Source organism: Bombina bombina, chromosome 2 (genome assembly GCF_027579735.1).
Source record: "Bombina bombina isolate aBomBom1 chromosome 2, aBomBom1.pri, whole genome shotgun sequence".
Lineage (NCBI taxonomy): Eukaryota > Metazoa > Chordata > Amphibia > Anura > Bombinatoridae > Bombina > Bombina bombina.
Window position 1 is genome coordinate 31,922,124 of NC_069500.1, and position 23,277 is coordinate 31,945,400.

At 38.2% G+C, this 23,277-nt stretch overlaps 1 protein-coding gene across 3 annotated transcripts in view; it reads right to left on the reverse strand.

The window, feature by feature from the left end:
- PHF24 (PHD finger protein 24) overlaps window positions 1-23,277 on the reverse strand; it is a 520,975-nt gene that overhangs the window by 380,209 nt on the left and 117,489 nt on the right. The window contains exon 1 of one of the 3 annotated variants that reach the window (XM_053700989.1): window positions 11,847-11,945. The exons of the other annotated variants lie outside the window; for them this stretch is intronic. The gene's annotated coding sequence lies outside the window, so the exon portion shown is untranslated. Of the gene's footprint in view, window positions 1-11,846; window positions 11,946-23,277 lie in introns of those variants that run through there. 3 annotated transcript variants of the gene reach the window in all.

Below are 23,277 nucleotides of genomic sequence, written 5' to 3' on the forward strand. Positions count from 1 at the left end.
CTGTGACAACTACACACATCTGTACAAACTGTGACAACTACACACATCTGTACAAACTGTGACAACTACACACATCTGCAATTGTAACAAAAGAGAAACATTTTAGTGCTGTAAGATGACAATACCAAATAAAAGGATTTGTTGGAGAACACACAGGAATTTGTTTGCATTCATTTCTATCTTATCAAAGGACAACACAATCTGAATTCACCATAAAATGTTTAATTAGTACTAATCGTTTCTTTGAGAATATGAAATGCCTACTCAAGCATGCATGCACACTTGCTGCATGCTATACAGTGCTTGCTTTGTTATTGCTCTAAATATACTCAAGGTGATGTTCAAAGGGTGTGTCTCTGAAATGGCAATTTTGAATGCATCTAACTTTCAGAGGTGCAAATAACTTTTAATATATACACTATGTGTATACAAGAATGATGTCGCCTTTTTATGTAATATAAATGTAACAACTGTAAAGTAAAATCTTTGATTGACACCCCACCCCCTTTACTTATCGGATTTATACAGCTATTATTATCATTCAGCTAGATTACGAGTTTTGCGTTATGAATGAGAAAGCATCGTTATGGCTCTTTTTCACTACCGCTGGTATTACGAGTTTTGCAGGTATATCTGTACCGCACACTTTTTTGGCCGTAACGCAACGTAACTACCGCAGCTTTTCAATGGGACTTCCATAGCATCTGTCTTACGAGTTTGCCTGTCCGGCCAAAAAGTGAGCGGTACAGCCTATACTGTCAAGAACTGTACCGCTTACTGAAAGTCAGTAGTTATGGCTTTTGTGTTACAAAGCCGTAACATAAAACTCATAACTAAATTGCTAAAAAGTACACTAACACCCATCAACTACCTATTAACCCCTAAACCAAGGCCCTCCCGCATGGCAAACACTAAAATAAAATTATTAACCCCTAATCTGACACTCCCGACATCACTACCGCTGGTATTACGAGTTTTCCAGGTATATCTGTACCGCCCACTTTTTTATCTGTAACGCAACGTAACTATCGCAGCTTTCAAAAAGTCCTTTTTCAATGGGACTTCCATAGCGCCGGTATTACGAGTTTGCCTGTCCGGCCAAAAAGTGAACGGTACAGCCTATACCATCAAGATCCGTACCGTAAACTGAAAGTCAGTAGTTAATGGCTTTTACAAAGCCGTAACATAAAACTCATAACTAAAGTGCTAAAAGTACACTAACACCCATAAACTACCTAATAACCCCTAAACCAAGGCCCTCCCGCATCGCAAACACTAAAATTAAATTATGAACCCTAATCTGTCGCTCCCGACACTATAATAAACATATTAACCCCTAAACCGCCGTACTCCTGCATTGCAAACACTAGTTAAATATTATTAACCCCTAATCTGCTGCCCCTAACATCGCCGCAACCTACATTACTGTTATTAACCCCTAATCTGCTGCCCCCAAAATCCCCGCCACTATACTAAAGTTATTAACCCCTAAACCTAACCCTAAATCTAACCCTAACACCCACTAACTTTATCATAATTTAAATAAATCTAAATAAACATTACAATTAATACCTAACTAATTCCTATTTAAAACTAAATACTTATCTGTAAAATAAACCCTAAGCTAGCTACAATATAACTAATAGTTACATTGTATCTATTTTAGGTTTTATTTTTATTTTACAGTTATTTTAACTAGGTAGACTAGTTAGTAAATAGTTAGCTACCTAGTTAAAATAAATACAGCCTTACCTGTAAAATAAAACCTAACCTGAGATACAAAAACACCTAACCGTACACTACAATTAAATACATTACATTCATTAAATACAATTAACTAAATTACAAAAAAAAATAAACACTAAATTACACAAAATAAAAAAGAAATTATCAAATATTTAAACTAATTACACCTAATCTAATAGCCCTATCAAAATAAAAAAGCCCCCCCAAAATAAAAAAAAACCTAGCCTAAACTAAACTGCCAATAATAAATCAGCTCTTTTACCTGTAAAAAAATACAAACAACCCCCAACAGTAAAACCCACCACCCACACAACTAAACCCCCCAAATAGAATCCTATCTAAAAAACCTAAGCTCCCCATTGCCCTGAAAAGGGCATTTGGATGGACATTGCCCTTAAAAGGGCATTTTGCTCTTTTTCAGCCTAAACCTTAAGCTAAAAATAAAACACACCCAATAAACCCTTAAAAAAACCTAACACTAACCCCCGAAGATCCACTTACAGTTTTTGAAGACCGGACATCCATCCTCAATGAAGCCGGGAGAAGTCTTCATCCAAGCAGCAAGAAGTCCTCAACAAAGCCGAGAGAAGTCTTCATCCAAGCGGCAAGAAGTGGTCCTCCAGATGGGCAGAAGTCTTCATCCAGACGACATCTTCTATCTTCATCCTTCCGACACGGAGGGGTTCCATCTTCAAGACATTCGGCGTATCCTCTTCTTCCAACGGCTCTTCGAGAACGAAGGTTCCTTTAAGGGACGTCATCCAAGATGGCGTTCCTTGAATTCCGATTGGCTGATAGAATTATATCAGTCAATCGGAATTAAAGGTGAAAAATTCCTATTGGCTGATGCAATCAGCCAATAGGATTGAGCTTCAATCCTATTGGCTGATCCAATCAGGCAATAGAATTGAGCTCGCATTCTATTGGCTGATTAAAACAGCCAATAGAATGCAAGCTCAATCCTATTGGCTGATTGGATCAGCCAATAGGAATTTTTCACCTTTAATTCCGATTGGCTGATGCAATCAGCCAATAGGATTGAGCTTCAATCCTATTGGCTGATCCAATCAGGCAATAGGATTGAGCTCGCATTCTATTGGCTGATTGGAACAGCTAATAGAATGCAAGCTCAATCCTATTGGCTGATTGGATCAACCAATAGGAATTTTTCACCTTTAATTCCGATTGGCTGATAGAATTCTATCAGCCAATCAGAATTCAAGGGACGCCATCTTGGATGATGTCCCTTATAGGAGCCTTCATTCTTGAAAAGCCGTCGGAAGAAGAGGATGCTCTGTGCCGGATGTCTTGAAGATGGAGCTGCTCCGTGTCGGAAGGATGAAGATAGAAGATGCCGCCTGGCTGATATGTTTGGCTGGCTGGTATTTTGGCAGTTGGGCATTGGCCTGGGTGTGGGCAGCTGAGTTCCTCCGGAGTTGAGTCATGATGTCTGATATCTCAGTAAGTAAAGGTGCTATTAGTATAGAGGGATTGCATGATCGGATCCATCAAAAATGTATTTAAACTTGACAGTGGGACACAGCGAGCTGTGTACACACACACAACAGTGACAAGACACAGGCAGCCGCAGCACAGGAGCTGCTCATCTGGAGGAGGAGGACAGGGACATTTTTAGGGGCTGGTAAGCAGGGCAGCTGAACGCACTGCTTCAGTGTTTTTTTTTTTTTGTACAGATGATCGGCTATTTAAACAGGTTTTTTTATGGCTCTGTACACAGTATGGTTAGTGTTGTGGTGACAGCTGCAACAGGCAGGTAATTTAACTTAAATAGAATCAAAGAGATCCTCTGACCTCCCCCAGCATAACACTTAGTGCTTGAAACTGTTTTACACCGTGTGTTGTGCTGTGTGGCATGAAGCATGAAGGATGTGGGTGGAGCTGGAGCGAGAGGAAACCATGGATTTAGCTGTGAGTAGCTCTTTTACATAAATTCCTTTCCACTCAGTGTTTAGCTACCTTCATGGAAAGCAATCAGTGTCCATAAGTGCTTCTTCCCCCTGCTCTTATTTCTCCTTCCCACCTCAGTGCTGCGTGTTATCTCCCTTACTAGTTGTATAAATGTCAGCCTACAATACAAAGCACTGCAGGGAAATCTGCTTGTTACAACTAGCTTGTGTGCTTCATTTCTCACAGATGTCAGTCACCAGAAAGTAAATCACAAAAATGATTGCTGGGGAGGAGGGGGCTTGGGGTTCCTATTTAAGAACATGTATTAACCCCTTCTTCATCTGACCCTACTGATTAAAAAGATGCTTTGCTATATAATGATGCCTCTAAAACTTTTAGCTCCATTAATGCTTCCATCTCATTTGGTTCCCTGTATATGCATTTCCCCCCTACATTAAGGGGCCTAGTTATCAAGCCGTCAACCTCAAATACGCTGGAATTCCGCAGCAATTTTGTGATGTAAACTTCGATCCGCCAGACTCAGTCCGACACAGATCGATTGTTACGTCACTCCAGATGTTCCGCACACAAGTGCGGCACAATCTGACTACTTTTGCTAGTTATAAAAAAACTAGCAGGTACGCTCAGCACTTTTCCGGCCCAGCGTACCTGGTTTTCAAACCGCCACCCTGGAGGCGGCGGATCCCATAGGAATCAATGGGAGTCTGACCATAGTGAAAGTACAAGTTCGCTGCTGCCAGACATCCCATTGATTCCTATGGGAGCTGTCTACACCTAACACCCTAACATGTACCCCGAGTCTAAACACCCCTAATCTGCCCCCCTACAACGCCGCAACTAAATAAAGTTATTACCCCCTAAACCGCCGCTCCCGGAGCCCTCCGCAAGCTACTCTATACATATTAACCCCTAAACCGCCACTCCCGGAGCCCACCGCAACTATAATATATGAATTAACCCCTAAACCGCTGCTCCCGGAGCCCACCGCAACTATAATATATGTATTAACCCCTAAACCGCCGCTCCCGGAGCCCATCGCAACTATATGTATTAACCCCTAAACCGCCGCTCCCGGAGCCCACCGCAACTATAATATATGTATTAACCCCTAAACTGCCGCTCCCGGACCCTGCCGCAACCTATATTAAATTTATTAACCCCTAATCTGCCCCCCCTACACCGTCGCCACCTATAATACATTTATTAACCCCTATCCTGCCCCCCACTACACCGCCGCCACTGTAATAAATTTATTAACCCCTAAACACTAACCCTAACACCCCCCTAACTTAAATATTAATTAAAAAAATCTAAATAATATTTCTATTATGAACTAAATTAATCCTATTTAAAACTAAATACTTACCTTTAAAATAAACCCTAATATAGCTACAATATAAATAATAATTATATTGTAGCTATCTTAGGATTTATTTTTATTTTACAGGCATCTTTCAATTTATTTTAACTAGGTACAATAGCTATTAAATAGTTATTAACTATTTAATAGCTTACCTAACTAAAATAAAGAGAAATTTACCTGTAAAATAAAAACTAACCTAAGTTACAATTACACCTAACACTACACTATACTTAAATAAATTATTCCTATTTAAAACTAAATACTTACCTGTAAAATAAACCCTAAGATAGCTACAATATAATTAATAATTACATTGTAGCTATCTTAGGATTTATATTTATTTTACAGGTAACTTTGTATTTATTTTAGCTAGTTAGAATAGTTATTAAATAGTTATTAACTATTTAATAACTATCTAGCTAAAAGAAATACAAAATTACCTGTAAAATAAATCCTAACCTAAGTTACAATTAAACCTAACACTACACTATCATTAAATTAATTAAATAAATTAACTACAAATAACTACAATTAAATACAATTACATAAACTAACTAAAGTACAACAAAAAAAGTTAAGTTACAAAAAATAAAAAAATAGGTTACAAACGTTTAAAAAATATTACAACAATTTTAAGCTACTTACACCTAATCTAAACCCCCTAATAAAATAGCAAACCCCTCCAAAATAAAAAAAATGCCCTACCCTATTCTAAATTAAAAAAGTTCAAAGCTCTTTTACCTTACCAGCCCTTAAAAGGGCCATTTGTGGGGCATGCCCCAAAGAATTCAGCTCTTTTGCCTGTAAAAGAAAAATACAACCCCCCCAACATTAAAACCCACCACCCACATACCCCTAATCTAACCCAAACCCCCCTTAAAATAACCTAAAACTAATCCCCTGAAGATCATCCTACCTTGAGTCGTCTTCACTCAGCCGAGCAGCGATGGAACCGAAGAGGAGACCCGGAGCGGCAGAAGTTACCCTCCAAGCGGCGCTGAAGAAATCTTCCATCCGATGAAGTGATCCTCCAAGCGGCACTGAAGAAGTTTTCCATCCGGGCGATGTCATCTTCCAAGAGGCGCTGAAGAAGTCTTCTATCCAGGCGATGTCATCTTCCAAGCGGGGTCTTCAATCTTCATCCCGCCGACGCGGAAAATCCTTCTTTCCCGACGGACTACCGACGAATGAAGGCTCCTTTAAGGGACGTCATCCAAGATGGCGTCCCTTCAATTCCGATTGGCTGATAGGATCGGAATTAAGGTAGGAAAAATCTGATTGGCTGATTGAATCAGCCAATCAGATTCAAGTTCAATCCGATTGGCTGATCCAATCAGCCAATCAGATTGAGCTCGCATTCTATTGGCTGATCGGAACAGGGTTAGATTAGGGGTATGAGGGTGGTGGGTTGTAATGTTGGGGGGTTGTATTTTTCTTTTACAGGCAAAAGAGCTGAATTCTTTGGGGCATGCCCCCACAAAAGGCCCTTTTAAGGGCTGGTAAGGTAAAAGAGCTTTGAACTTTTTTAATTTAGAATAGGGTAGGGCATTTTTTTATTTTGGGGGGCTTTGTTATTTTATTAGGGGGCTTAGATTAGGTGTAAGTAGCTTAAAATTGTTGTAATATTTTTTAAATGTTTGTAACCTATTTTTTTTATTTTTTGTAACTTAGCTTTTTTTTTGTACTTTAGTTAGTTTATGTAATTGTATTTAATTGTAGTTATTTGTAGTTAATTTATTTAATTAATTTAATGATAGTGTAGTGTTAGGTTTAATTGTAACTTAGGTTAGGATTTATTTTACAGGTAATTTTGTATTTCTTTTAGCTAGGTATTTATTAAATAGTTAATAACTATTTAATAACTATTCTAACTAGCTAAAATAAATACAAAGTTACCTGTAAAATAAATATAAATCCTAAGATAGCTACAATGTAATTATTAATTATATTGTAGCTATCTTAGGGTTTATTTTACAGGTAAGTATTTAGTTTTAAATAGGAATAATTTATATAAGTATAGTGTAGTGTTAGGTGTAATTGTAACTTAGGTTAGTTTTTATTTTACAGGTTAATTTCTCTTTATTTTAGCTAGGTAAGCTATTAAATAGTTAATAACTATTTAATAGCTATTGTACCTAGTTAAAATAAATTGAAAGATGCCTGTAAAATAAAAATAAATCCTAAAATAGCTACAATATAATTATTATTTATATTGTAGCTATATTAGGGTTTATTTTAAAGGTAAGTATTTAGTTTTAAATAGGATTAATTTAGTTCATAATAGAAATATTATTTAGATTTATTTAATTAATATTTAAGTTAGGGGGGTGTTAGGGTTAGTGTTAGACTTAGGTTTAGGGGTTAATAATTTTATTACAGTGGCGGCATCAATTAAAATACTCCTTACCAGTCTGTCTGGTAAGGAGTATTTTAATTGTGATCACATTAAGAAGCCATCTGCACTATTGTTTGCCTTTCCTTTTTTGGCAGGTAAGGGACAACATTGCAAGTTGGAATTATTTGTTAACTACCACCCAAGAAGATTTCTACATAATCAGCAGTTGGGATCCATATTGAGATAGACTATAGCAAGATTCTTATTATCCAATTTGAACATTTATTTGGACTTTTAAGCATTTTATGTTATATCATCCATTTTTTAAACCACTGTTGTTATATGGTCTCTTTTAACATCTCGGGGCTCTTTGAGCAAGTCCCTTATATCTAGCTCAGCAACTCTGAGCCCTTTAGATTTGAATTTCAGGGTATCAATTTAGAGCCTGTGTTCAATTTCAATCCAATCACAAAGTTTTGCCACTATTCAGTGTTTATAACAGATATTTGTTCACATCACATCACAGTTTGCAAGCAGAAACACATTTGAACACACGTTAAAGTTGTGCTGTTGTTTTTATTTGGTTCTATTTATGCTTTATGTTTGCATTAGTTGATTTGTCAAAAATTCACTTGTATATCGTTTTATTTTGAATTCATTGTTTATTTTGAAAATAAGGTTCACACACCCCTGCAATATTTTTCTCACATTTTTTTGTTAGGATTTACACCCTTTTTGGATTAACACATAGGCACAACCTCAGGTCTTATATTTTGAATTCAGGTTCTAGACATTCCTGTAACATTTTTTGTCCACCTGTTAGGATTTACAAAATTTTGGATAAACACATAGGCAAAACCTCAATTCGGAGCCACTTACATTTCACACCCACCGGTTGCAAGCAACCTGGAATCTATCCACCTCTGCATTGTAACCCATTGTTTTTATAAATAGAGTGTGCATAAGTGCTCCTAGCATTCACATATTAGAATTTAAGTTTTATGAGATAGACATTATTTGCTAGATTTTTTTTGTTGTTATTAATTGTTCTACAAGCCTTTTTAAATTGTTCCAAGTGTTTCAATATATATTTTAAAGTGTAACATTGATCCATGACTAATTGTTGTATAATTTTAAACGTACCAACTTTTTTATCTTATGTATTAAATCATATTATTTCAACCTATTGTTACCTTAGGTATTTGACTATCTGCCCATAGACCCTGCCTACGTTGTTTGGCACTCTGATATCCAATCTTAAAATTGAATCCACCCTTGGCAACAAGGTGCCAACTTATTAGAGCTGGAGGTCTATATATATTGCGTTATATAGTTGGCGCTTAGTTATCACCTTTCCACAAGACTAAAAAGACGTTACAAAAAAAATCCAAAGGTAAAAAGCCAGCAATGACAAAGGCAATCAGGTAGTTGAACTGATCCCCATGCAGACGCGTTTCGTGCGCATGTGCACTTGTTCACTGCTTACCTGGGGATCAGTACATACACCTTTTAAGGCTGATTCAATTATGGTAATCCATTAGTAGTTACCTGATTGGACACTGACACTTTAGCAAACACCTCCCTATATAGCATATAGAAAAGACACACGTAACCTTGTTTAAATATGTGAGAGAACAATATCTATTAAAGCATAGACAACATGTGAAAACTATCTAAATGTGTCCCAAATTTAAAAGCACCTTTATTTAACTCTGTCTAATTTTTGCAGAAGTACTCTAATAAATAAAACATAATAGTTATATGAGTTTAGTGCTGAAATCTGTCAAATAGATATACTATATGTTTGTTTAACTCGCATACTTTTTCTTAGTGATATTAAGCGAAACTACAGCCCTATACTATAAGCCCTGCCTGGAGTTTCTAATTTCATCGATTCTCCTCATATGCTGTTTTGGAATCTTTGCCCTGTTTTGAGCGCTACTCCTTCTTGTATATATACATACATTCGATGTTTGGGGTGTGCTTGGCAGTTCCGCCCGGAGTAGCAGCCAGTCTACAGGCTGAAACAAGTGTGTGTGTGTCCGCCCACTCTCCATAGCGCCGGTTCCGTGTCTGTGCACTGGACTTGTCAGGTGAGCGCTTTTTACAGTATTCTGTGACATCGTATATATATATATATATATATATATATATATAAAATCATCATCCAGAGAGTCTGGACTATTACTATAACAAGATTATTTTTATTTAAAGTGATATTTTTAGCACCACTGCAGCCCTTCCTCACACCTCTCTAAAACTCACTGTAAATAAAAACACACATAAAGACTTCTGAAGTTAGTAGAAAGAAAAATATTTTATTATATCTGAGACTGGGTGAGTGAGTGAGTGAGAATGAGCCTGTATGAATTTCATACAGGCAGCAGGTTCATCATCAGTCACTTACTGAGGGGAATATTTATCAAGGTCTGGCGGACCTGATCCAACACTGCGGATCAAGTCCGCCAGACCTCGCAGAATACGGCGAGCAATACGCTCGCCGTATTCAGCATTGCACCAGCAGCTCACACGAGCTGCTGGTGCAACGCCGCCCCCTGCAGACTTGCGGCCAATAGGCCGCCAGCAGGGGGTGTCAATCAACCCGATCGCACATGATCGGGTTGTATTGTGGAGCTGTGTGTCCGCCTGCTCAGAGCAGACGGACAGGTTATGGAGCAGCGGTCTTTGTGACCACTGCTTCATAACTGCTGTTTCTGGTGAGTCTGAAGGCTCGCCAGAAACACGGGGCATCAAGCTCCATACGGAGCTTGATACATATGCCCCTTAGTCTCAGATCAAATATAAAAATATTTTTATTTTTACTAACTATAGAGAAATGTTCCTCTGCTTTTTTTATGGATGTCAATGGCTTCAGCTTTCTGTTGGGAGTCAAATATTATATATTATATCAAGGGCTTAGAAAATAGCATATGAGCCTAACTAGGTTTAGCTTTAAACAAACAATACAAAGAGAACAAAGCAAATGTGATGATTAGAGATGGAAAGTTGTTTAAATAGGCATGCCCTATCTGAATCATGAAAGTTAAATTTTGACTAGACTGTCCCTTTAAAAGAACAGTAAAGTCAATGTTAAACTTTCATGATTCAGAGAGAATGCAATTTTAAACAAATTTCCAATTCACTTCTATCAAATTAACTTTGTTCTCTTTGTATCCTTTTTTAAAAGCATACCTAGATATAATCAGGAGCAGCACAGCACTACTAGGAGATATCTGCTGATTGGTGGTTGCACATATATGCCTCTTGTTATTGGTTCACCCGATGAACCAATAAGAATGTGTACTCTACAGCTGTATGCATGTGGTATAGTTTGTATTCTGTGCATACAGTATAATGTGTATGCTACTGGTTGGTATACTATGCATAAGGTATAATTTGTATGATATTGCTGTATGCATATGGCAAAGTTTGTATACTGTGCATAGTATGGCCCTGATTTTAGCCAGTGCCTCACCAACCACTGACCTCACTGCACGTCACTGGTCAGTAAATGTGAGTTCTGAGTCAAGTGTAACCCCCAAGTCAATGGACCTGGGGTGAGGTGTTGAGAACAGAGTCTCCAACTGTAAGATAAATATCAGGTGTTGGATATCTCGAAGAGGGGGGAATAAGAAGCAGCTCAGTTTTAAACAGATCGTGTTGGAGATAGTGTGAGGACATTGGAGAGGAAATTGCAGAAAGACAAGTAGTTATCTGATTGAGTAAAGAAGGAGTGAGATCAGGAGAGGAAAGATAGATTTGGGTATCATCAGCATATAAGTGGTACCAGAAGCCAAAGGAGGGTATAAGTTCTCCAAAGGAGGATACATAGAGAGAGAAGAACAAGGGACCCTAGACAGAGTGGTACTCCAACTGAGAGAGACAAAGGATCAGAAGATATGCTGTTAAAGCTAGTATTCAGATGCTTCCAAAAATGTTTATGCTGTTAAACGGACAGTAAAATGTAATTTTCTTGACTTAGATATAGCATGTAATTTTAACAAAATTCCAATTGATTGATATTTAAAATTTGCTTTGTTCTCTTTGTTGAAGCAATGCAGTGCTAGGATATAGTTGGTTATTGATGGCTACATAAACATGCCTCTTGTCATTGGCTCACCAGATGTTTTTAGCTTGCAAACAATAGTGCATTACTGCTCTAGAACGATGGGCTAGATTACGAGTGGTGCGCTAACTGTAGCACGCAAGCGAAATGGGGTTTATCGTGGCTGTTTCTGAGAGTTGGGTTTTTGCTCTCACTTGGGCGCAAATGAAGTTAACGCGTGTTGGGTTAGCGCGACCTCAGAGCTCTCAAACAAAAAAGTGTCACATCAAAAATACATTATAAAGTACAGTTACACTCATAATAACATTGTCTAATAAAAAATATTCAAACAATATTGCAGAAAAAAGTTAAAAGTACTCAAAGATATGAGGTCTCGGGTGTAATAGCTTTAACATAGAGATACTTACATATACAAGTAACAATGATAAGAGGTACAATCACCAGAACTTGAAAAATATTCAATTTATTACTAAGAACGTTTCGGGGTCACCCCCATCTTCAGACCTAAAATAGAACACAAACAATTGTCAGTTTACCTCATATATACCCTCCACCAAACTATTTCCTCCATGGCGCTACCCTCGGCAGTCCGGCGGCCTGTGACATCACCGAGCGCCCGTGATCACGAGATCCAACGCTCGTGTAACCATCGTCATGGCAACCTGATGTAGTCATAGCGAACATGGTTGAATATTTACACACCTTAATCAGTGACTGTGAACATATAAATGAAGTGCACATATTAAAAACAAAATACAGGATCCTATATTACACATATGCCTCCTACCAAACTTCTTATACTGTCATCTTATCTATTCAACTCTTCTGATCTGCGAGAAATCTATCTAGCTTGGTTTACATAGGGCATTATATTTTTATTTTAAATTAAATAAATGCATAGGGACTTTTTTCCTTAGCCTACTTTACAACCTCCTATAAACTATACATTCTAGGTTTTAGACTAAACTGACACAATTACTGAATTAAGGCCTAGCTCTTAGATGAAGCAATGCCAGTCCAAGTAGGTATTCAACCCCCTTGGTGCCAGAGTTCCCAGTGTGTAAATCAATCTTGATTCACATTGTAGTAGGCTCCTTGTTCTATCTCCCCCTTTAATGGGGGCTGGTATGGTCAATGATGGTGTATCTGAGGTTGGCTACCCTGTGTCCAGCTTCAGCAAAATGCCTTGCCACCGGTTGGTCCAATTTATTCTTTTCTATGGTGGTCCTTATAACTAGTCTATGGTTGGCCATGCAGGTCCTCAGGGTGTCCACCATTTTCCCCAAATAAAACTTTCCACATGGACAATGTAGGAGATATACAATGTGGGAGATGGTACATGTTAATCGATGCCTCCGATTGTATTTCTTGTTTTTGTAGGGATGGCAGATGGATTTTTCTGTGGTTAAACCGTTGCAGATGACGCATCCCATGCATCCATAACACCCATAACAACCTCTAGCCTATTGCTACCATGTAGTGGGTGTATAACAGTCCCTTGGATCAGACTGTATAAGATGGTCCCTTAGGGATCTAGCCCTTCGAAATCCAACCCTGGGTGACCTCTCCTCCTGGAATGGTAATGTGGCATCCGTTTCTATGATGGATTTGGAACAAGTAGTTACATGAGTGCTTGACACTCTGTTGTGAACTTTATGTATTTATATTTGGCACAGCACCCGCACAATGCACAATTCGTAAGGATCTTCCCCTTTATTAGAAAATTTTAATTTTACCTACATGATCAAAAAGACATACAGTTATTTGAAATCAAACTGCCCATCTCAGTCTACAGCCACAACAACATTCTTAAGGATAGTACCAGTGGACAGACACACACATAGGACTTATGAAATCCACAATGAAACAGGGGGAGGATCTGATAAAAGGTGCATATGAATTCTTCTTCTCAGAGGAGGATGCAGCACACATTAGATTTGCAAATATACCCCAGAAAAATATGTTGAATCAACCTATCAATATTTATGACAAGTTAATTAAACTAAAAAGACATGAAGTGGATCTGTTACTATCCGAGTACCACAGAAAAAAGTATATACCAAGAGGTTTCTGGATAAGAAACCTACCAACTACAGGCAAAAATAACCCTGAGTTCTGCTCCAAATGGAGCAACATACTGAACAAGCGTTCCCTGGACTTAATCCTCCTGGTAATTGAGGAAGTGGGGAGATTCCGGCAAAGAGAATTTTGAAAAAATTAATTTGGACACACTGAGTAAGGATGCAGAGCATGATTGGTTACAGAAATTGAAAGAGTATGTGAAAAAGTATGAGGATGACTTGATTGCATTTAAAAACAAAAACTTGAGGATTGTCACAATTGATTATAAAGAAAAAACAATCTTCAGATAGAGACCTGAGGAGGCCAAGGTACACTAAACCAAAGACACTACAACTGATAGCTCAGGCAATAGCTTAGGATCCAAGGATATGAATACTGCACCCTCCACACAAACATCCAACTACTATGGAGTCACTACACATTCACAAAACGAGCGAAGCAGAGGACACACATCAGGAGAAGGGGGTACAGGCCAACCCCCCGAGATAGGGGCCGACAGATGAGGAACTAATCGTTAATCTTAGTGACCATATACTCATGGACATTGAACAGCAGGTACTTAACAAGGGTCTATAATTTATTCCCACAGTGAGGGTAGATGAATTTCAACGATATGTGGACATACAGAAATTCAGCAGAACTCTACGGTTGATAGAATTTTTTTTCCCCAACAGGGGGAACCTCAAGACCTAAAAGTAAGGAGTACCTTTGATCTGTGTAGAAGTGATCCTAGCATCAAGATATTTATTAGAATGGTAACTAAGGAGCTATTGAGTTCAAATTAAACCCAAAAACAATGAAGACCTAACTTTACACAACGAGAATGGGTGGCACTGAAAAAATTAAAGCAGGATAAAACCATAATATTCCATGAAGCGGATAAGGGGGGAACCCTAGTGATCCTCAATTATAAAGATTATCAACAACAAATACTGCAACTGTGATACAGCTACTTATAGGAAACTGCACAACAATCCTACCTCAGTTTTTAAACAACAAATAGATCTAATAATAAAGGAGGCATATCGTAATGTATACATTACTGAACATCAGAGTAAATACTTGGGAGTTGCGCATCCTAGAATACCGGTCGTGTATACAGTAACAAAAATACAAAGAGGTTTAAAACCAGAAAGGCCAATAGTATAAACATTGGGGTCCCTATGTTTGGGGTCCACCTACTTGGATCAGATGCTCCAACCCCTTGTCCGAAATATGAACTCCTTCATACTGGACTCATCCGGAATGATCAAAATCCTTAAGAACCTACAGGTACAGGAGGAGGTCCTCCTAGTCACCATGGATATCACAAACTTATATACAGTAATTCTGCATGAAGAGGGACTGGCAATGTTCAAATTTACTGATTTGTTTTCCCCTTTTATTTTCTCTTCTTTTGTTTTGTCAGGTCTGTTTTTCAAATTTAAAATATCCCAACAGTGTATCTTGATTTAAAGAGTAAATGTTTTATTTAAATACATATATCTGTAACTCAGGATCCATATCCTTATTTCTGCTGTATTATAACCAAAATAGGATGGTCTGACTTACATTGTATCTGTATCATGGTCTAAGAAGGACCTGGATGATTTACTTTGTCTCTGTATATTGCTACAAATATGTCTTTATTTATCCATTTGTTTTATTTATTCAGACACCCTGCAAGGTGCATTGAAAAGGCAAATGTGAGTCATTTGTTCACACTGTCGGATTGTAAATAAAAACTTTAAAAAAAAAAAGAGGAGGGACTGGCAGCCATTACAAAACAGTTAAGAAAATATCCCTACATAGGTCCTCCTGAATAGTTCCACATAAAACGATTATGTCTATGTTTGGAACTAAAATATTTTAGATTTGAGAAAGATTTCTTCCTACAAATCTCAGGAATGGTCGTGGGTCGAGCATAGCCCGTACATAGGAAAATGTATTTATGGTGGAGTTTGAGACCCAGGACACCATGGCCCTGCAGGATGAGAGGATAACCTCCTACAAAAGATATATAGATGACTTCTTCTTTTTATGGAGAGGCACTGAGGAGTAGCTGATACAGTTGTATGAAGGGATTAATTCTACACATCCTACGATCAAATACACCATCGTTGACCATATACCAGCCACCATCAGAGGGGGAGAAAGAACCAGGACCCTAATACAATGTGAATCAAGATGGATTTACACTCTGGGAACTCTGGCACAAGGTGGTTAAATACCTACTTGGACTGGCATTGCTTCATCTAAGAGCTAGGCCTCAATTCAGTAATTGTGTCAGTTTAGTCTAAAACCTAGAATGTATAGTTTATAGGAGGTTGTAAAGTAGGCTAAGGAAAAAAGCCCTTATGCATTTAATTAATTTAAAATAAAAATAGCCCTATGTAAGCCAAGCTAGATAGATTTCTTGCAGATCAGAGGAGTTCAATAGATGAGGTGACAGTATAAGATGTTTGGTATTAGGCCTACTGTATGTGTAGTATAGGATCATGTAGTTTGTTCTTAATATGTGCACTTTGTTTATTTATTCACAGTCACTGATTAAAGTGTGTAAGCATTCAACCATGTTCGCTATGACTACGGCATTGGGTTGTCCTGGTGAGTGCACCTCTTATCATTGTTACTTTTGTCTTTGCACATTGGATGCACCCTGATCATAAGGATTTGTAACAAGTGGTTACATGAGTGCTTAGCTCCAATTGTTATTTTATTTATATATATATATATATATATATATATATATATATATATTGTATACGAGTCCCCGCAATCACATACGTAAATAATGTATATCACATGCATATAAGTGCAAAAAGTGAAAAAAAGATTAATTACATCATAATGCAACAACAAATGTACAATCACCCTTAAACATCAGAAGTAGATGCTAGGAATAAAATGTCCAGACTGGGTGTAAAAATACAGACGTCAGTTCATGACCATAGCAACTTGTATATATCGTGCAATTTAATGTATAGCTGAAAAAGCAAATGCAGGCTGAAGCGTGTCACATGCAGGGTTAATGCAGGATAAGTATAAAGCTTTGCAGGTTAATATAGCCAAAATGACTAGTGGATTTCACACCTTCCAGGCACTCCTGAGCCAAGCAAAAAAAAAAACAAGCAGGGAGGCACCGGCACTCAAGGATAATAATCCGCTGGTTAAATAAGCATTATGATGTAATTAAACTTTTTGCACTTATTTGCATGTGACATACATTATTTACTTATGTGATTGCGGGGACTCATATACAATATATATATATATTTATGTTTTAGGGGTGCTGATGTCTGGAGTGCACCTTAGTCCCAAGCACTATTGATACTTTTATCATAAATATATATTGCATGCATGTATATATATATATATATAATATACAGTCATGGCCAAAAATATTGGCACCCCTGCAGTTCTGTCAGATAATGCACCACTTCGCCCAGAAAATGGTTGCAATTACAAATGTTTAGGCATTCTCATGTTTATTTCTTTTGTTTGTATTGGTTTGACACAGAAAAGGGGAGAAAAAAAAGCCAAATCTGACACATTCCACGCATTGATGGTTACAGGAAGCAATTGATTTCAGTTATTTTTTTCCAGGGGGTGTTCTACCAAATATTAAATTGAAGGTGCCAATAATTTTATCCAGTTTTTTTGTGTCAAACCAATACAAACAAAAGAAATAAACATAAGAATGCCTAAACATTTGTAATTGCAACAATTTTCCAGGGCGAAGGATAGACCTATATATAATCAAGTATATATATATGTAAAGATATACAGTATATTTGTACAAAAAATCATATATACTGTATGTAGAAATATGTATTTATGAATAAATAGAACTTATTTGGCTATGTAAAGAACATTGGAATGTCAAATATTCCTATTTTCATGTTGGGTTAATGCTCTTGCAAATATGCGATCAGGTTTGCGTTTGAGTTGGCTGTTAGGTTTTTTTTCCCCACTTTTTTTGCTCTATTGACTTCTATGGGGGAATAGGTTATCGGTCACGCAATATTGTAAGTTCGGCTTTTTTACACACATTGGGTTAGCGCACCAGCAAAAACAGTTTGCTTCAACTTGTAATACGAGCACAACTCGACGCATGCCAAAACCTAACTTTTAGTGCAGCTAAAGCTCAAGCAGCAGCGTTAAATAGGGCTCCCCTTGTAATCTAGCAAGTTAGTGTTAATAACCTTTTTTTCCAGGGCTTAAACACATAGCATATGTCATTAAAGCACTATTGCCTGTATATGACTAACACCTTAGAACTTTTTTCTTCTTCACATGTACATCCCTTTAAATAGCATTTACAATTGTGGCATTTGATAATATTACACATGGCTAGTGATATCAGCCACAACGCTATGGCCCGATGATCAAAAGTGCTACGAGGAGGCATAATATTCCAAAGGATCTGCCACTATGTCGAATATGTATTAGGCCTTAGGGGTTAATAGTGCATGTCTTATGTATGATGCATATTCTTTTAACTATTATATATAAATTAATATGTATTTTTTTGTGTGTTTTTTATTGTAAACATAAATATATATTTTAAGATGTATATTTATGTTACAAAAGGCATTAGTATTGCAATTGTATTATTACATAACAGGCATGCAGTTATGTAATACTATAATTATAATGCAACTGTCTTTTATAACATAAATATCTATTTTAAAAAATATATTTATATTTAAAATAAGAATTGCATCAAGCAAGAATATCTACATTGTTTTATATATATATATATATATATATATATATATCCAATACTTAAACTAATATGCATTATACATGTCAGGTCTTGCATTGATATTCAATATTTAAACTGTTATGCATGTATATTGCATAATGCTTTAAATACTGCATATACATTAAAATGTATTTGTTAGCTTGTTGTGTTTATTAGCTATAACATAGATATATATCTTTAATCAAAACATATCTGCTGTATCTACACAACTGCACTGCATTTGGGTAATTATATGCAGCCTTTCATCAGGACAAAGCATGAGTGCTCTCTTAGATTATTAGAAGCAATACCCAAAATTGTGTTTTCAATAACTTCAAGGTGCAGAAATTCCACAAATATTCTAAAAAGTTGGCAGGAAGTGTTTTCTAATGGATTGTAATGCTGCAGACACATGCTCCCCTTACAAGATATAGAGCTACAAAGGCAAATTAAAGCTTTGGAATTAGGTAGTTTGATAGTTGGAAATACTAATGGATTTGAACGGGAGCCAATGATCACAATATTTATTGGTCAGAAGGGCTACTTAAGAAAGTAATGAGGACCAACGCACAAATAAAAATTGTTCTTTATCATCTCTATAAATTATTAGAATCCCTGACTGAGCAACAAAATAATTATATAATTTCCACTATAATTACTACAAAGTGCAACATTACACAATACCTTTGATGCAGATATAAAGGTTTGTATTTTTTCGCATTTAAATGTTGGGGTTGTGGTATCTTTTCAAATATCAAAGAGAAAATTGTTTAAGATTTAGAACATTACTGTTATCATCTATTAAAGTCAAAGGAAGAATTAAGCACAATATTTTAAATGTAGCCATGGCAACGCGGGCATGATTTCACAGCAGCATTCTACTCCGTAACAACGATGACATTTCAACATCAAACCTGTCTATAGAGACATTGCACTCAAAATTAAACTGTACATGAGAGCATTTCAGCTTTTATTAGTAGCATTTTTACCATTCACATGTATTAGCAAAATTATAGTGAAAGTAATGATACCAGTGCATGAATTTACATAGACAGATATAATAATACGTTTTTTTTTCTCTGTGGGAATTAGAGAAAAAATATTTTATCCACCGAAACTTCACAGGTCACATTAACATGCAGTCAAAATATCATCCAATGTCACATCTAATAGGAGGACTGGGTTTTCCATTAGGGTTTAGGACTAGGATGAGTTAACGATTGGGGTTAAGGAAAAACAGAATTTATGCTTACCTGATAAATTACTTTCTCCAACGGTGTGTCCGGTCCACGGCGTCATCCTTACTTGTGGGATATTCTCTTCCCCAACAGGAAATGGCAAAGAGTCCCAGCAAAGCTGGTCACATGATCCCTCCTAGGCTCCGCCCACCCAAGTCATTCGACCGACGGACAGGAGGAAATATATATAGGAGAAACCATATGATACCGTGGTGACTGTAGTTAGAGAAAATAATTCATCAGACCTGATTAAAAAACCAGGGCGGGCCGTGGACCGGACACACCGTTGGAGAAAGTAATTTATCAGGTAAGCATAAATTCTGTTTTCTCCAACATTGGTGTGTCCGGTCCACGGCGTCATCCTTACTTGTGGGAACCAATACCAAAGCTTTAGGACACGGATGAAGGGAGGGAGCAAATCAGGTCACCTAAATGGAAGGCACCACGGCTTGCAAAACCTTTCTCCCAAAAATAGCCTCCGAAGAAGCAAAAGTATCAAATTTGTAAAATTTGGCAAAAGTGTGCAGTGAAGACCAAGTCGCTGCCTTACATATCTGGTCAACAGAAGCCTCGTTCTTGAAGGCCCATGTGGAAGCCACAGCCCTAGTGGAGTGAGCTGTGATTCTTTCAGGAGGCTGCCGTCCGGCAGTCTCATAAGCCAATCGGATAATGCTTTTAAGCCAAAAGGAAAGAGAGGTAGAAGTCACTTTTTGACCTCTCCTTTTACCAGAATAAACAACAAACAAGGAAGATGTTTGTCTGAAATCTTTAGTAGCCTCTAAATAGAATTTTAGAGCACGGACTACGTCCAAATTGTGTAACAAACGTTCCTTCTTTGAAACTGGATTCGGACACAAAGAAGGTACAACTATCTCCTGGTTAATATTTTTGTTGGAAAAAACTTTCGGAAGAAAACCAGGCTTAGTACGCAAAACCACCTTATCTGCATGGAACACCAGATAGGGCGGAGAACACTGCAGAGCAGATAACTCTGAAACTCTTCTAGCAGAAGAAATTGCAACCAAAAACAAAACTTTCCAAGATAATAACTTAATATCTACGGAATGTAAGGGTTCAAACGGAACCCCTTGAAGAACTGAAAGAACTAGATTTAGACTCCAGGGAGGAGTCAAAGGTCTGTAAACAGGCTTGATCCTAACCAGAGCCTGAACAAATGCTTGAACATCTGGCACAGCTGCCAGTCTTTTGTGAAGTAAAACAGATAAAGCAGAGATCTGTCCCTTCAGAGAACTTGCAGATAATCCTTTCTCCAAACCTTCTTGTAGAAAGGATAGAATCTTAGGAATTTTTATCTTGTTCCATGGGAATCCTTTAGATTCCCACCAACAGATATATTTTTTCCATATTTTATGGTAAATTTTTCTAGTTACAGGCTTTCTAGCCTGAATCAGAGTATCTATTACAGAATCTGAAAACCCACGCTTTGATAAAATCAAGCGTTCAATCTCCAAGCCGTCAGTTGGAGGGAAACCAGATTCGGATGTTCGAATGGACCCTGAACAAGAAGGTCCTGTCTCAAAGGTAGCTTCCATGGTGGAGCCGATGACATATTCACCAGGTCTGCATACCAAGTCCTGCGTGGCCACGCAGGAGCTATCAAGATCACCGAGGCCCTCTCCTGATTGATCCTGGCTACCAGCCTGGGGATGAGAGGAAACGGTGGGAATACATAAGCTAGGTTGAAGGTCCAAGGTGCTACTAGTGCATCTACTAGGGTCGCCTTGGGATCCCTGGATCTGGACCCGTAGCAAGGAACCTTGAAGTTCTGACGAGACGCCATCAGATCGATGTCTGGAATGCCCCATAATTGAGTTATTTGGGCAAAGATTTCCGGATGGAGTTCCCACTCCCCCGGATGGAATGTCTGACGACTCAGAAAATCCGCTTCCCAATTTTCCACTTCTGGGATGTGGATCGCAGACAAGTGGCAGGAGTGATCCTCCGCCCATTGAATTATCTTGGTCACTTCTTTCATCGCCAGGGAAGTCCTTGTTCCCCCCTGATGATTGATATATGCAACGGTCGTCATGTTGTCTGACTGAAACCTTATGAATTTGGCCTTTGCTAGTTGAGGCCAAGCTCTGAGAGCATTGAATATCGCTCTCAGTTCCAGAATGTTTATCGGGAGAAGAGACTCTTCCCGAGACCATAGACCCTGAGCTTTCAGGGATTCCCAGACCGCGCCCCAGCCCACTAGGCTGGCGTCGGTCGTGACAATGACCCACTCTGGTCTGCGGAAGTTCATTCCCTGTGACAGATTGTCCAGGGTCAGCCACCAACGGAGTGAATCTCTGGTCTTTTGATCTACTTGAATTGTCGGAGACAAGTCTGTATAATCCCCATTCCACTGTCTGAGCATGCACAGTTGTAATGGTCTTAGATGAATTCATGCAAAAGGAACTATGTCCATTGTTGCAACCATCAATCCTATTACTTCCATGCACTGCGCTATGGAAGGACGAGGAACAGAATGAAGTACTTGACAAGAGCTTAGAAGTTTTGATTTTATGACCTCTGTCAGAAAAATCCTCATTTCTAAGGAATCTATTATTGTTCCCAAGAAGGGAACTCTTGTTGACGGGGACAGAGAACTTTTTTCTTTGTTCACCTTCCATCTGTGAGATCTGAGAAAGGCTAGGACGATGTCTGTATGAGCCTTTGCTTTTGACAGGGACGACGCTTGAATCAGGATGTCGTCCAAGTAAGGTACTACTGCAATGCCCCTTGGTCTTAGAACCGCTAGAAGGGACCCTAGTACCTTTGTGAAAATCCTTGGAGCAGTGGCTAATCCAAATGGAAGTGCCACAAACTGGTAATGCTTGTCCAGAAAAGCGAACCTTAGGAACTGATGATGTTCCTTGTGGATAGGAATATGTAGGTACGCATCCTTTAAATCCACGGTAGTCATAAATTGATTTTCCTGGATAGTAGGTAGGATCGTTTGAATAGTTTCCATTTTGAACGATGGTACCCTGAGAAATTTGTTTAGGATCTTTAGATCCAAAATTGGTCTGAATGTTCCCTCTTTTTTGGGAACTATGAACAGATTGGAATAAAATCCCATTCCTTGTTCTCTTATTGGAACTGGATGTATCACTCCCATCTTTAACAGGTCTTCTACACAATGTAAGAATGCCTGTCTCTTTATTTGGTTTGAAGATAATTGAGACCTGTGGAACCTTCCCCTTGGGGGTAGTTCCTTGAATTCCAGGAGATAACCTTGAGAAACTATTTCTAGCGCCCAAGGATCCTGAACATCTCTTGCCCAAGCCTGAGCAAAGAGAGAAAGTCTGCACCCCACTAGATCCGGTCCCGGATCGGGGGCTATCCCTTCATGCTGTTTTGGTAGCAGTGGTAGGCTTCTTGGCCTGCTTACCCTTGTTCCAGCCTTGCATCGGTTTCCAGGCTGGTTTGGGTTGTGAAGTATTACCCTCTTGCTTAGAGGATACAGAATTAGAGACTGGTCCGTTTCTGCGAAAGGGACGAAAATTAGGCTTATTATTAGCCTTAAAAGACCTATCCTGTGGGAGGGCGTGGCCCTTTCCCCCAGTGATGTCTGAAATAATCTCTTTCAAATCAGGTCCAAATAATGTTTTACCTTTGAAAGGAATGTTAAGCAATTTTGTCTTGGAAGACACATCCGCTGACCAAGACTTTAGCCAAAGCACTCTGCGCGCCACGACAGCAAACCCAGAATTTTTCGCCGCTAATCTAGCTAATTGCAAAGCGGCATCTAAAACAAAAGAGTTAGCCAATTTAAGTGCTTGAACT